The sequence below is a fragment of the Nicotiana tabacum genome, chromosome 16, assembly GCF_000715075.1.
Source record: "Nicotiana tabacum cultivar K326 chromosome 16, ASM71507v2, whole genome shotgun sequence".
Lineage (NCBI taxonomy): Eukaryota > Viridiplantae > Streptophyta > Magnoliopsida > Solanales > Solanaceae > Nicotiana > Nicotiana tabacum.
This window is the reverse complement of record NC_134095.1, coordinates 157,801,257-157,817,104: the sequence shown is the minus strand read 5'-3', so window position 1 is coordinate 157,817,104 and position 15,848 is coordinate 157,801,257.

Genomic DNA, 15,848 nt, shown 5'->3' with positions numbered 1-15,848 from the left:
AGCAATAGGAAGTGCCGATATGCCTGTAAATCAACCAGAACACACAATATATAAGAGAAACATGGAGGTTATGATCCTAAGAGGATCAAGTTTGGGTCATGCACAACAATTTCCAATGCTGTCTTGCCCCAAACCAACCACAAGTATTAAACACATTGGGGTAGGGATTTAGAATTCATAGGTCATGATACATTGATTCAGAACAGGAGAAAGGACATTACAACATGCTAAACAATGGTACTGGGCTAAATACAAATAGTAGGCAGACAACAATGCAAGAAATAGTAAATAAGCATATTGTTATTGGTGCAGAAAACTTAATTAGAACATACTATTAAGAAATGCAAATGCAGAAAATAAGAAAGTTTCCCCACAGCCTAGCCTTGGCTTTCAGCCGGCTAGGTAAGGCAGCAATATAGTAGTAACAGAGAAAAGAGAGATTTGGTAGAGTGTGTGTTTGAACTCAAATGTTTATGCCTTGTGTTCATGTTTTTTGAAAGAAAAGAAAGTACATGGTATTTGTAGTTTTTTTAAAACGAGTAAGAGAGGGTAATAAGCTACAAACATGGAAACAATCATGATTCAGAATCAATTATACAAGTGATTGCCTTTAATTAAGGGATCACTTTGCTTAACGGACAGTGACAGGTTCAAAAATAAGGAAAGAAATCAATTTATAAGCAGGCTGACAGTTGCCATAAAAGAAGTAGTAAAACATTCAGTAGGCCATCGAGTCTAGGTAGAGAGATACACTAATTTTGGAAAGAATTTAGCAAGGCAAAACAGGAAAAGAAAATCAATTAACCCTAACAGGTGAGTGAAATCAGAATTTCACAAAGGAAAAGTTCGAAATCAGTCACAAGTTGAAGGTCAAACAAAGAAGGAAACTTAGCATATAAATAGGGTGCATAAACACTATACATGCGAGGCCAAGCTTGTTGGCAGAAGGAAATAGCATACAATAGTAGTACAAAATTAAGTGGATAGCAACATTCGATACATGATAGCCCAACAGGTCAAGTAGTGAAGAAAACATAGAATATCAAAGCATGTGAAGATCTCACAGTAGCAGGTGAAGAAAACCCCTCTTGAAAAGTAGGGTTTCGAGCATAATCGATTTTTAGGGATGATAGAAAACCAGAGTCGGAAGAATCACGCAGAGAAATAAGAGATTTTGAGATAAAGAACTTCAAAATCGAGTTATTTACTTAAACGAACAGCCTCAGACCCAAAACCATAGGATTTTCAACAATAGAAGAGTTTTTTAAAAAAGGATAAACAAACAAATCGGACAGAAACTCAGGCAAACAAACATTCATCTAATAAACAGTCATAAGAAATTAGGGCTTTTAACATGCAAACTCAAGTAGAAGAAAGATATAAGGAAACACAGCAGAACATGTCAAAAATCAGAGAAAAGTTTTGAAATAACCTAACAAGAACCCTAATCGGAAAAGATAAGGGGTTTTGAAGGCAGAGTTTTAAAAGAAACTTCGAGAAAAATGCTTAGCAGTTCAGAGCAAACATAGATCTGAAACAGATATAAAAGAAATTGAAAGAACCTTTAGGTTAGGGTTTCAGAAGAACCCCAAGTTATGAGAAAGGTTTTGAAAACCATCGATCTAAGCATGAGAGTCAAGAGTCTGACTCGAATAGCCATGGATGACCGGAGAACAGTCATGAACTGAAATCGAACAGGGTCTGGACCAAGCTCTTTCAAGGTCTATCCTTGAGACCATAAGAATCAAACATGTAGAAGCCATGGGGGTTGATATAGGTCTCCGATGACCTTGGAAGCCATAGATTTGGGAGGTATTAGGGTTGGCTTAGGTGGCGGCGGCTAGGGTTCATGAGGGATTACAGAGAGAGTTGAGAGGGAAAGGAATTCAAGGGCGGCGTTTGGTGTGAAATAAGGTGGGGTAAGGGGTCGTTTGAGGTTAAAAATGGAAATGACCAATATTGGCCGTTGATCTAAATGATCAACGACCAGGATTGAAAGGGTTAGGTAGGGGAGCCAGGTTGGGTTATTTAGATTGGGTCGGGGGTCGAGCTGAAATTGAAATTGGGGCCTGTTTTGGGTTATAATTGAAACTCAATTTGGGCTATAATTGCAATAGCCACTTTTCCTTTTTAATTTTATAAAAAATAGTAAATTAATTCTTGGAAATAAATTGAAGGTACTAAAATGATTTTTAATACATAATTTTCAATTTAAAAATACCGGACTTAATTTTTTGTAAATATAAACGCAATTAAATCTAAAAGAGGCTAATATTGCAATTATATGCAATTTAGCTTTAAAAATAATAAATAAATTTGTAAAAATATGCAAAATTTATATTGACTATATTTTAGTATGAATATGAGAATTCAATAAATGAATCACCAAGATTGATAACTTTGGGAATTATTATTGGGGTTTTTATGAATAAACAGAGGAATAAATTGGTTAAAAAATCTTTAAAATTAATAAAATATTGGGACATACTTATATATGCATATATATATATGCTATTTTGAAAGTATTTTGCATATAAAAAATATACAAGGAAAAATTGGATATCAACAGGTGTCCATTTTTACCCGGGAATGATGAAAGAGTTGTCGGGTAAAGATATGATGGCCAATTTTGACCAAGCGAAATGGTTTGAGAAATTAGGACGCACCCTGGCTTCTGAGTTGCCTACATATACCTGGTCTTACAGGAATCAGGCCATATGGAGTTCGGGATTCGTTGGCGGGGTATGCCGATGGAGACTTTCGAGAACGGACGCAATATTCAGGACGGGGGAATGGTTAAGATTGGAAATGGCTGCGGGAACTGGAGCACGATCGCTCCTACCGAGATGGTTGTTGCTTGCCGTTTTACCTACAAATAAGCAATACAAGCGTATATTGTGCATAAATTTAAACATGATGCAATCTCCCGTCGGACCATGAGGATTGTCTTTGGATGGTTAGAATGACGTCCTTAGACCATGATGTCCTGGGCCATGAAGCGTATAATAAAAGATTCGCAGGCCATGAAATGATGCTTCTCGGGCTATGAGGATGATGCCTCCGAACCATGACGCCTTTGAATAATGATATGCAAAAGATTAAAAGGGGTCCTCAGGCCATGACATGGCGTTCTCGGGCTATGAAAATGGTGCCTCCGAATAGTGAAGCCTTCAGATGATTTGGCGATCTTTCATCCCATGAGATGTAGTATTTGGCAATCTTTCAGCCATGCAAATGTAGATAAGGTGGCGATCTTTCAGCCATGCAAATGTAGATAAGGCGGCGATATTTCCGCCATGCAAATGTAGATGAGGTGGCAATCTTTCAGCCATGCAAATGTAGATAAGGCGGAGATATTTCAGCCATGAAAATGTAGATGAGGTGGAGATCTTTTATCCATGCAAATGTAGATAAGGTGATGATATTTCAGCCATGCAAATGTAGATAAGGTGGCGATGTTTCAGCCATGCAAGTGTAGATATGGTGGCAATATTTCAGCCATGCAGATGCAGATGGAGGTTGCGGTTAACCTTGGAAGGCAGAATGGTAGCCTTATGCAATGCAGAAATGCAGTTGGAGATAACGTTTAGTCCCGGAACGCAGAATGGTAGCTTTATGCAATGCAAAAATGCAGATGGAGACAACGTTTAGTCTCGGAAGGCAGAATGGTAGCCTTATGCAATGCAGAAATGCAGATGGAGACAACATTTAGTATCGGAAGGCAGAATGGTAGCCTTATGGAAGAAATAAAGTAGCAAACAGTAACATTGCTTTCTTAGCTGATAGTGGATTGCGATATTGTGACCGCTGGGAACGTGGTGACATACGGAATGTCACCGGTATGCATGGATGGAAAATGTGAGTAAGTGCGACAGTTCTGAGAGTTGTATTTCTGAATGATGTTTGTCTCGTGAGTGTATTGTATGTATGATGCTTTCGTAATCCAAGTGCCTGCATCCAAAGAAAAATCGTGAGTTTTGTAAAGAGGGAAGGTTAGTTCGTATCCCCACTGGCTCCGCTTGACTTGCTCGACTTCGATCTGGTGATACTATATGTATCATTGGGGTAGCGTTGCTGAACAAGGCAATTTCAGTAATAAACATGCATGATTTGTAAAAATATAACATAGGTATATAATTAAGATAGTTTTTAGATGAATCGATGACTGTGACGTGGTTCGAGACATTGCAACCTCTCTTGCTACAAAATTTTGAGGCTCTTCTCAAAAGTTTGCCCCAGTTTGATGGGTTGACATTTCTGACTGTTGCTCGTGTGGCGATCGACTGAAATTACTTTAGAATTTTGAGGGTCCTCCTCAAAATTCTGCCCTAGTTTCCAATTTCAGGGGGAAATGAAAATTTTATTGAGTTGTGACCGAACCCATAGGGCTGCCTACGTATCCCCACTTAAACGGGAATCAGGTCAGGCGTAGTTCAATTTACATCATATAAGGGAAGTATAAAGATTACACATAGTAACGCTTGACGACATTTGAATTGATAGGTTTTGGCTAGACTTCTCCGTCCATTTCTGCAAGTATGAGGGCTCCTCCTGTCAGAACCCGATAAACCATGTATGGACCCTACCAGTTGGGAGAGAATTTCCCTTTGGCTTCATCTTGATAAGGAAAAATTTTCTGTAACACCAGCTGCCCTAGTGTGAACTATCTTGGCTTGACTCTTTTGTTGAAGGCTCTGGACATTCTATTCTGATAGAGTTGACCATGGAAAACTGCATTCATTCTCTTTCCATCTATAATGGCTAGTTGCTCATAATGACTTTTCACCTATTCTGCGTCATCAAGCTCAACTTCCTGTATGATCCTTAAGGAGGGAATTTCTACTTCGGTGGGAATGAAGGCTTCTGTACCATAAACCAGCATATAGGGGGTTGACCCATTTGATGTGTGGACTGTGGTGTGATACCCCAATAAAGCAAATGATAACTTCTTGTGCCACTGTTTATGCTTCTCTACCATTTTCCTCAAATCTTCTTGATATTCTTGTTGATGGCTTCTACAACTCCATTCATTTGAGGCCTATAGGCTGTAGAATTCTTGTGTTTGATCTTGAAAGTTCCACACATAGCTTTCATCAAGTGACTGTTAGGTTGGAGCCATTATCAGTAATGATTGACTCTGGAATCCCGAATCGACAAACAATGCAGTCGCGGACAAAGTCTGCCACAACTTTCTTAGTCACTGCTCTGTAAGATGCTGCTTCGACCCATTTGGTTAAATATTCAATTGCTACCAGGATAAATCTATGCCCGTTGGAAGTGACGGGCTCGATTGGTCCAATAACATCCATTCCCCAAGCGGCAAACGGCCATGGTGAGCTTGTTGCATTAAGCTCGTTTGGCAGTACCTTTATCATGTCTGCATGTATTTGACAGCGGTGGCATTTACGGACATACTGGATGCAGTCCATTTCCATAGTCATCCAAAAGTAACCAACTTGGAGTATCTTCTTTGCTAAGACAAAGCCGTTCATATGTGGACCGCATGTCCCGGCGTGAATTTCCTCTAGTAACCTGGATGCTTCTTTTGCGTCGACACACCTTAGTAATCCCAAATCAGGAGTCCTCCTATACAGGATTCCTCCGTCGTGAAAGAAATTATTGGACAATCTCCGAAGTGTGCGTTTCTGAGTAGGATTTGCAAGCTCTGGGTACTCTCTTTTTGCCAAATATTCCTTGATATCATGAAACCAAGGCTTTTCGTCTACTTCTTCTTCAACATGGGCACAATAAGCCGGCTGATCATGGATTTTCACTGGAATGGGTTCAATGAAGTTTTTGTCTAGATGTTGTACCATGGATGATAGGGTAGCCAATGCATCATCGAACTCATTCTGGACTCTAGGAACATGTTGGAACTCCATTTTCGTGAACCTCTTCCTCAATTCCTGTACATGATGCAGATACGGGAGTATCTTGGAGTTCTTGGTCGCCCATTCTTCTTGGACCTGATATATGAGTAGGTCTGAATCTCCGATCACTAACAACTCTTGAATGTTCATGTCAATGGCCATCTTGAGACCTAGGATGCAAGCTTCGTATTCGGCCATGTTGTTGGTGCACAAGAACCTGAGTTTGGCAGACACCGAATAATGTTGATCGGTTCCTGATACTAGGACTGTTCCTATGCCAACTCCCTTGAAGTTTGCTGCTCCATCGAAAAACATTCTCCAACCATCATAGGTTTCTGCAATGTTTTCTCCTATGAATGATACCTCATCGTTAGGAAAATACATTTTTAGGGGTTCGTATTATCCATCCACGGGGTTTTCAGCAAGGTGATCTGCTAGTGCTTATCCCTTGATTGCCTTCTGAGTTATGTAGACAATATCAAATTCACTCAACAGGATTTGCCACTTGGCTAGATTGCAAGTGGGCATGGGCTTCTGAAAGATGTACTTTAAAGGATCCATCCTTGATATGAGATACGTGGTATAGGCATAGAAGTAATGCCTCAGCTTCTGAGCTACCCAAGTCAAAGCACATCAGGTGCACTCTAACAGAGAATAACGAGCCTCGTACGAGGTGAAGTTCTTACTGAGGTAATAGATGGCCTGCTCCTTCCTCCCCATTTTATCATGCTACCCCAGAACACAACCGAAAGCTCCATCTAATACTGCAAGGTAGAGTAATAAGGGTCTACCTGGCTCAGGCGGGACCAAGACTGGTGATGTTGATAAGTACTCCTTGATTCTGTTGAAGGCCTTCTAGAAGTCATTGGTCCATTCAATAGCGGTGTCCTTCTTCAACATCTTAAAGATCGGCTAACAGATAACTATAGACTGTGCTATGAACCGGCTGATGTAATTAAGCCTTCCCAAGAAACTCATCACATCCTTCTTGCTCTTTGGCGGTGGAAATTCTTGAATAGATTTGACTTTTGATGGATCCAGTTCTATTCCTCGGTGACTCACAATAAACCCAAGCAATTTCCCAGCGGGAACCCCAAATGCGCATTTTGCGGGGTTTAGTTTCAGGTTGTACCTTTGCAGTCTATTGAAGAACTTCCTCAAATCTTCCATGTGATCAGTGGCTCTCTTGGACTTGATGATGATCATCTACATATACCTCAATCTCCTTGTGTATCATATCATGGAAAATGGTAGTCATGGCCCTCATGTAGGTGGCCCCTGCATTCTTCAACCCAAACGACATCATCTTGGAACAATACATTCCCCACGATGTAATAAAATCCGTTTTCTCAGCATCTTCTTCATCCATCCAAATTTGATGATAACCAACGAAACAATCTACAAATGATTGCAACTCATACTTGGCACAATTGTCGATCAGGATGTGTATGTTTGGAAAAGGGAGGTCATCTTTTGGACTGGCCCGATTGAGATCCCGGTAGTCGACACAGACTCTGACCTTCCCATCATTCTTTGGTACATGCACGATGTTGGCTAACCACGTCGGGTATTCTACTACCCTGAGAACCTTAGCTTTGACCTGCTTAGTGACTTCTTCCTTGATTTTCAGACTCATATCAGGCTTGAACTTTCTGAGATTTTGCTTTATCGGCGGACATGTTGGATCGGTTGGCAGTTTGTGAGCCACAATAGACGTACTCAGGCCAGTCATATCATCATACGACCAGGCGAATATGTCCTCATATTCTCTTAGAAAATCTGTGTATTCCTTCTTTTCTGATGGTGATAAGTGGACGATGATTCGTGTTTCTTTGACGTTTTCTACATCTCCCAGGTTAAAAACTTCTGTCTCGTCGAGGTTGGACTTAGGTCTATTTTCAAAATTCTCAACTTCTTTAACAATCTCCTCCGGTATTTCATCTTCTTCTGAATCTATGTCCCTTTGTTGCGTTGTCTCATTGCACGTCACAATTATTGGCTCATCAAGATAAGTAATAGTAATACTGTATAAGTAAAGTAATGAGAGAAAAATAATAATGAGCGTTGATTTATAAGAAAAGTCAAAATGCTTTGATAAATTGCATAACTGTTTTGGAACATTGGAGATCTTATTGCGGGAATTAAAATGCGAAAATAAAATCATTTAGTAAAATAAAGACAATGCATGATGCTTGTTTTAGCATTACTATCCCGAGGCTCGTCGAGCTCTAGTTGTCCTGATGGTCCAGTTATTGAGGCGTGCTCCTCTGCTTACAGCCTGTATGGAAGGGCCTTCCTCCCCTCCTCCTCAAGAATAACACAACAATCCATATCATTGTCTTCTAGGAACAAGTTCTTAACCGCTGCCAGGGCTTCCTCCTCATCAGACCCATAGATAATATTGGTCGGTTGGAAAGTTTGCTCCAAATGTGGTATTGGATGCTCCAGCAGATAGTAGGGACTGCGCCATGGTGGCAACCAGTTGTTGAATACTTCCCAGGTGTACTCGTATCCCAGACCAAAAGTGGTGCCATGTTTCTTGAGTCTTATGAGCTTAGTGATTCCTTGGAGGTTCTTACCGAGCCCCTTGCCAGGTTCATACCCACTCCAATTCAGTATACTCTCGATCTTGTTATCCCACAATTTATTTTTTTCAATAGCATTTACCCGTTCAATATGATGGTAAGTCTCTCCACCCAACTTCCTTCTTCCTTCGATTGACAAGATGGTCTGGCGACTGTATATAGGGTTGCTATCATCGCCGTGAATGATCACCTCCTGGTGATTCCATTCAAACTTTACTGCCTGATGTAGTGTTGATGCTACGGCCCCAGCAACATGAATCCACGGTCATCCCAACAGCAGATTGTAAGATACCGACGCGTTTATCACTTGAAAATCAACATCGAACCAAGTTGGCCCCATTTGCAGACACAGACTAATCTCCCCAATAGTGGACCTTTGGGAACCATCGAAGGCTTTCACATTGATGGTTCGTCCTTTATTTTGTGCAGTTCTTTTCCCAACTTCTTGAGTGTTACCAGTGGACAAATTTTGATTTTGGAACCCCCGTCGATCAAAATCCTAGTGATGAAATAGTCTTCGCATTGCACGATGATGTGCAGTGCTTTGTTGTGACCCAACCCTTCAGGTGGCAGCTCATCTTCATGAAAAGTAATTTTATGACTTTCCAATACCTGTCCTACCATGTTAGCCATTTCCCTACCAGTGATGTTGCTTGGCACGTATGCTTCACTCAACACCCTTATCAGGTCATTCTTGTGTGCCTCAAAATTTTGTAGCAAAGCAAATATGGAGATTTGCACTAGTATTTTGTTCAAATGGTCGATGACTGAGTATTCCTTGGCATGTATCTTTCTCCAAAGATCGTCTGGACCTGTCTCAATAATGGGTGGCCGGTTGGAGGCCTGCTTGCTTAACTCAGCCAGATGTTTAGGGGTATAAACTCTACCAGTTCTCATCATACCTTGTGCGGCAATAGTTTCTTCGAACCTACCCTTGCCTTTCCTCTTTGCCTCGGCTGTATAGTCTTATGCTATAGCCTTTGTATGGTATGGCGTCATGGTTGACATCACTACTAGAATTGGCGTGGGTATCTTTACTCCGAACGGAGCATGTGCCTTGGGTGGTAAAACCGCAACTTCAAACGGTATGGGTACATTTGCTGGAGACACGAATTCGACCTCAATTGGTGACGGTGTCTTTGCAGATGACGTTGTTTCAAACTCAAGTGGCACGGAAATATTTACCTCGGCGTCCCTAGAGGGCTGAATCTGGACCACGATCAGATTAAGAGTAACTATTGGCTTCTTTGGGTCATCACTTTCTGTGATCAAACTGATTGATCCTTCTGGATCCCAATCATCCTCTATATCAATCATGTGAACGCCTCCACCCTTGTGGTCCGGCAGCGGGTTATTGCGGACATTCAAAACGGGTTCCTTTGCCACAATAATTTTGTTATCAATTAAAGTCTAGATCTTGTCCTTTAAAGAACAGCATTCGTCGATGGTGTGTCCCTTCATGCCGGATTGGTATGTACATGATTTGTTTGGGTTAACCCACTGAGAAGGGTTCTCAGGAGTTGCAGCAGGGATGGGGGTGACATAACTAGCAGTTTTGCGTCTTTCATACAACTGGTCAATAGGTTCAGCAATGCCTGTACATTGTTTTGGAGGTCTGCGGTCAAAATTTGGTCGAGGTCTAGGGAAGTTTTGGCGTGTAGAAGGGGATTGATAGTGGAATGGTTGAGAATTGTAGGCTTGGTAAACATGTGCGGGTTGGGAATATCTGGGTGAAGTAGGCTGATATGTGGGAGGTGGAGGTGATTGATAAGCGGGTGGCAGAGTTTGGTAAGAGGGTGAGGGTGCTTGGTAGTTCGGGGTAGGCTGATATGTGAGTGGAGGCATTGGGTAGGTTTGGTATTTGATGGGAGATTTGGTTCTTTATGCAACTATTACGGTCCCTACGTCCCTTTTCTTGGACACACCATCAGACTATAAGGCCTTATTTGTAACTTGCAAGGCCTCGAAGTTTGTAACCATACCACTTTTGATGCCCTCTTCGATCCTTTCACCCAGCTTGATAATGTCAGAAAATTTGTGGCTCTCGATCATCATTAGTCGTTCATAATACTGCGGGTCTTGAGCCCGAACGAAGAATTTGTTCATTTGTTCCTCTTCTAAGGCAGGTATGACCTTAGCAGCTTTGGACCTCCAGCGAGTAGCATACTCGCGGAATATTTCTGTGGGCTTCTTCTTTAGATTCTGAATATAGAACATGTCTGGTGCATTCTCTGTGTTGAACCTGAACCTGTCCACAAAGTCGGACGCCATGCCTACCCAATTTGACCACTTCTTTGGATCTTGGCTAATGTACCAAGACAAAGCATCACCCTTCAAACTCCTTATGAATAGCTTTATGCGGATTTTTTCATCTTTCCCTACTCTAACCAGCTTGTCACAGTAAGTTCTCAAATATACCCTTGGATCCCCTGTACCATCAAACATTTCGAACTTTGGAGGTTTGTACCCCTCGGGCAGCTCGACATCAGGCTGTATGCAAAGATCTTCATAGTTCAACCCTTTAATTCCATTTCTTCCCTCAACGCCTTAAATCCGACTAGTCAATTTCTTAAGTTCTTCAGCTAGGTTCCTGATGAGAAAATCCTTGTCATCAGACTCGGGTGTGCTTGAGATGGGTTGGGTGGAGTGTGGCATAGTCTCCACATAGATGGGGGTGTTATGGTGGGTGTGGAAGTAGTCATTTGTGGAGTTTTGGAGTTCTGGGATGAGCAACGGGGTGTTGTTTGAGGTATGGCAGGTGTTGCAGTGATGGTGAGGAGCGAGATAGTTTTGTTGCTTTGGGATATTTTGTGGAGGTGTAGGGTTTTGAGTATTTGGGAAATTGATATCTGGAGTGGTGAGGGAAAATGACATATTTGCCAAATTCCAAACCTGATCAAGTTCTTCCTGGAATTTCAGCAGCTTTTGTTCGAGTTGGGATGCATTTTCTTTGGAAACCTGAGTACCGTGACCATGAGTGACCTCTACCCGTTCAGTTGAATTCTCTTTTTTGACATTATTCAAATCTTCCATCTTCCCTTTATTCTTGTTTTTGGACAGGACTAAGAGGAGGAATGGGTGGAGGGCCCATGGATCTCGTGGAATAAGATGATGTTGCCAGAGTGTACGAACTAACCTTTGGGGAGGGGAATAATAAACAAAAAGTAAAAAACAAAAAGGTAACAAGTTAGTGAGGATTATAGGAAGTATTGCAATATTTAAACACATAATGCGTGAATGTAAATCGTGTCCTAATTTGGGGACCTCTTTGTGCCCGAGGAAGGCCTAGCGGCAAATTGATTTGGAGAACTTAGAATGTTAAATGCCTCATTTTATTGATAGAAAATAAGACAAATCCCAAATCGACACTAAATAAACAGGAAATAAATGTCACTACTGGCCATTGGCCTTATTACATTTTATAAAGCAAAAAGAAAAAACTCTTATATACTTGGTCCCAGAAGGACCTTCCCCAGTTTCGACATCTTTGGTTCCGTCGAACAACTTTTCTAACTCGTGAAGTCCCAGCAATAGGTAGGCTCTGGCTAGATGTCCGCCTTCATTTCCTTCAATATTTTGGCAGTCTTCGACCCTCTTGAGAAACTTCCTTTCCAATTCCACTATGCCCCGCTCCAAGTATCACAGTCGCTTGTTGGCACTGACAGCCATGTCTTTCCACTCCTCAATCAAGTTTCTGGTTGGCTTCTTGTATCTCACGGTGCTCTCTTTCGCACTCCCAGATCCTCTTGTGCAGTTGGTTGTATTTGACCTGTGCCTCGGCCCTTTCATCTATGATCCTGTGGCCCCTAGCAAACCCTGGCTAGCCCAGACCATTGTGATTATCTTCCAACTAGCCTAAATAGTAGGGAGCACAACCAGCATGGTATCTGTCTGGCTCAATGGTATCTCTCCCCATGACGATCTTGCAGTGCTACATATGCTGAGCTTGGCACTTATAAGGACTATCATCAGCCTGAACGTCAGCTCGGAAATGACTCATCTTGTTGACTCTGGGTATAACCTGCTTCCTACCAGCTTGCCTCATAACCTGGAGAGGGACATAAGGGTATGTTCCTCGCAGACCGATCAGTAACAGGAAAGGTGCATCTCTGGATCAAACGATGAATTCCTCGGTCGGAAACCACTCGAATATCCACTGTACGTGGTCCTCGGTTAGATTGTCAAATAACTCTACCCATCCTTTGGCATCTTCTGGCTGGGCAAACATATTGGGCATGTAATTCATTCACTTCGGATGATGGAAAACAATATGATCATCCCACTATCTTCGCCAGATCTCTTGTTGGTATTCACCCCTTTGGAGATGCTCCATGAGCCAGAGCTGAAGTAGTAAATTGCAGCCTTCGAAGTGTTTGGCTCCCTATTGACACTTCTCTAGGGCTCGGTATATTTCCGCAATGATCATGGGCATAATGCTGAATGGTTGTCAACCAATTCCCTCTATTAAGGTCCTAGTTACCATAGCCAGCATGGTATGGATTCTTGCTTTCTTCATGGGAAACACGATTAACCCGAGGAAACAAAACATGAATACAAAGACCCTTCGGTGAATATGCCCTAATGATGTGATGGCGAACTCGTCAGGATAGGTACGGTAGGATTTGCTGTGCCCGTACCTCTCATACAAATAATCAAAAGGGATGTAGGATTCTTTCAAACATGTCAGTTCTGGGTTCTTCTTCAAACCCATCATTTTGAGAAATCCCCTGCCCTTGCGGTTCTTAGGCATTAACAAACCCGGAGTTTCCCATGCTATACTGGCCAATCCTCCTATCTCTTCTAGCAAGGGTGTCATCTTCATGTCCCTGAAGCAGAATACAACCCTCTCACAGTCCTAGAACAAAGTTGCAGCTTCTATGATCTTGTTGTTGGGTTGAATCTCAAGAAGAGAAGGTAGATTGCCGAGATATTTTTGGACAAGAGTTTGATCACTAGAGTGAAGGTCCTCCCACCAGCTTAGCAATTTTGGGTGAATGTTGGTGACCATGCCGAATTTGGGGACTTCGTGCCTCATATTTCTACAAGATAAATAAGGTTAGGCCCTTACCCCCACCAGACTCGACTATTAAATATCAACAATCTGCATAAAGCATTTAGTTCTCCAAATAAATGCACAGAACGTGGTGATGTCCATTTGGGTTTAGGGAAACTCAGTGGACTTTGGACAAGGCTTATCTTAAAGAGTCATTATGTGGACAACATAACTGACTCGGCTAGGTTTGACCATGATGCATGCACAGTTTAAACAGAGTAAGGTTTCTATGGGGTTTTCGACTGGTACCCTTGAGCGGACAACTCAAGGGAGAAAGGCACGAAACTGTCGACTACACCGTTGATCGATTGGTTTTACCGTAAATATGCCTTTTCCGAATTTAAGGGGTAATAATATAGGAAGAGCGCAACCACTCATTATAAGCATTGCTATCGTATTTGTTTGGGCACGAGTGAGATATGATGTTGAGCATGATTATGCAATAATTAAAAGCATGTTGGCACGTATTTGCACGTTAAGAAAGCAGTAAATACAGCAGTTTCATAATTTGAAGCAGTAATAAAAGGAGGAAACAAAAACAGAAGTAAGTTTTGCAATTGAAAAGGGAATTGAATGCTTAAAGAAATTAAACAAGTAATTGTCACACCTCCTTTTTACCTGCGCCCGTAGGGGCGTAAGGGAGTTTTTCCAATTAAAGGACAATCGAAACGGGATTTTATTTAAAGATTTAGAGTCGCCACAAGGAGATTAAGGGTGTCCCAAGTCACCGGTTGAATCTCGAACGGAGGAAAATTATGACTCTATTAATAGTTCGCGAACCAGAAATTCAAGTAAGGAATTCTGTTAACCCGAGAGAAGGTGTTAGGCATTCCCGGGTTCTATGGTTCTAGCACGGTCGCTTAACTGTTGTATTTGATTTTATCTGATTTCAAAACATGTTTTAGCTTATGTGTTTTTATTCGTAAACCACTTTTATTATTATTTTAATGAGGATTGCAACGTCGTAAAAATGCGTCTCGAACCACGTCACATCAGTGCACCCGTGGTTGTTGACACATTTCGACTCCGTTGAGATTTGGATTTGGGTCACATAAATGTGCACCCAAATTTTAGGAAGGTAATTTTATTAAAGTGCGCGCTTAAAGAGACTAACGCGTTTTTATCTTTGGGGAAGGCCGTGGAATTCGCTAAACGGCCCATCCCGAAGTCTAAAAATGAATATAATATTTATTGAGGGCCTCACAATTTGTAGCTTTATTTAGCGAGGCTTGTCTCATCTATTATTTTAAAGGACAAACCTACAAGCGACTATGATTTTCTATATATTTTGTTTGTCTCTAAAGTAAAAGAAAAAGGTCCTAATTATTTTAACAAGTCCATGTATCATTACTACGATATCAAAAATTTCTTGAATTAAAACAAATTAGCTTTATTAGATTCCAGCATTTGGGCCTGAAGCCAACCCGTGCTGGAAAAGCAGAACAAGCCCAATGGCGGAGAGGGATCGAATCCCATTGACTGCTCAATGCAGCACTCAAATAAGGCGAGTCAAAACTGAAATGAATGGGGATGCAGGGATGAGACTGGGTCATCTCTCAACTGGGCCTAAGAGTGAGCCCAAATTCCTGAAGAAACTTTTGATTTACCGGAAACATGACGTTTATAAAGAGATACCCCAGCATAAATTAACTACCATATTCTCAGCAAATGGAAACTAGCTAATTAATCAGAACTTTAAATTGAAATGGGCATGCTTCAATATTATCATTACTGTAACGAGTAACCTTGATTCAACCTATTATTTAACATGATGTCCTAATCATAGCACCTCAAGTTAAAAAAATTTAAAAGTAAACTCGCATTTCTTTTGTGAATATATCCGGACCTAGAACAAATAGACATGAGCTTCAAACTGTTTCCTACCATAAACTACCAAGAAAAATGTGGAACCACATCCTGCATTTAACTAGTGCAAATTGCTGCATCACACCCCACTACAGCCAACAAAACCCGCCGAACCTGTTTTTAACATATATGAATTATTTTGGATCGATTTTATAACTACTGGAGATGAATTACTGGAATTGAATTAAGCTATACCATACTACCCTGGTAATACTGAATGAACTAGTAAGCTAAGACAGTCCAGAATAGTCCATACAACATATAATCCAAACAATTGTTCTAATAATGCAAAAACAAATACTAAGCATTTAACTAGCAGCTACCAGATGATAAAACAATCGACAACATCCAGATGAACTCAAATCTGGCCAGTGTTTCTATTTCAACTCAACTCAAAGTTACATCAGGGTGATCCAAAGGTGTACCTGGAAGTTATAACAATGAAGAAGGAGAAAATCAGTGGCAGTGAACAGC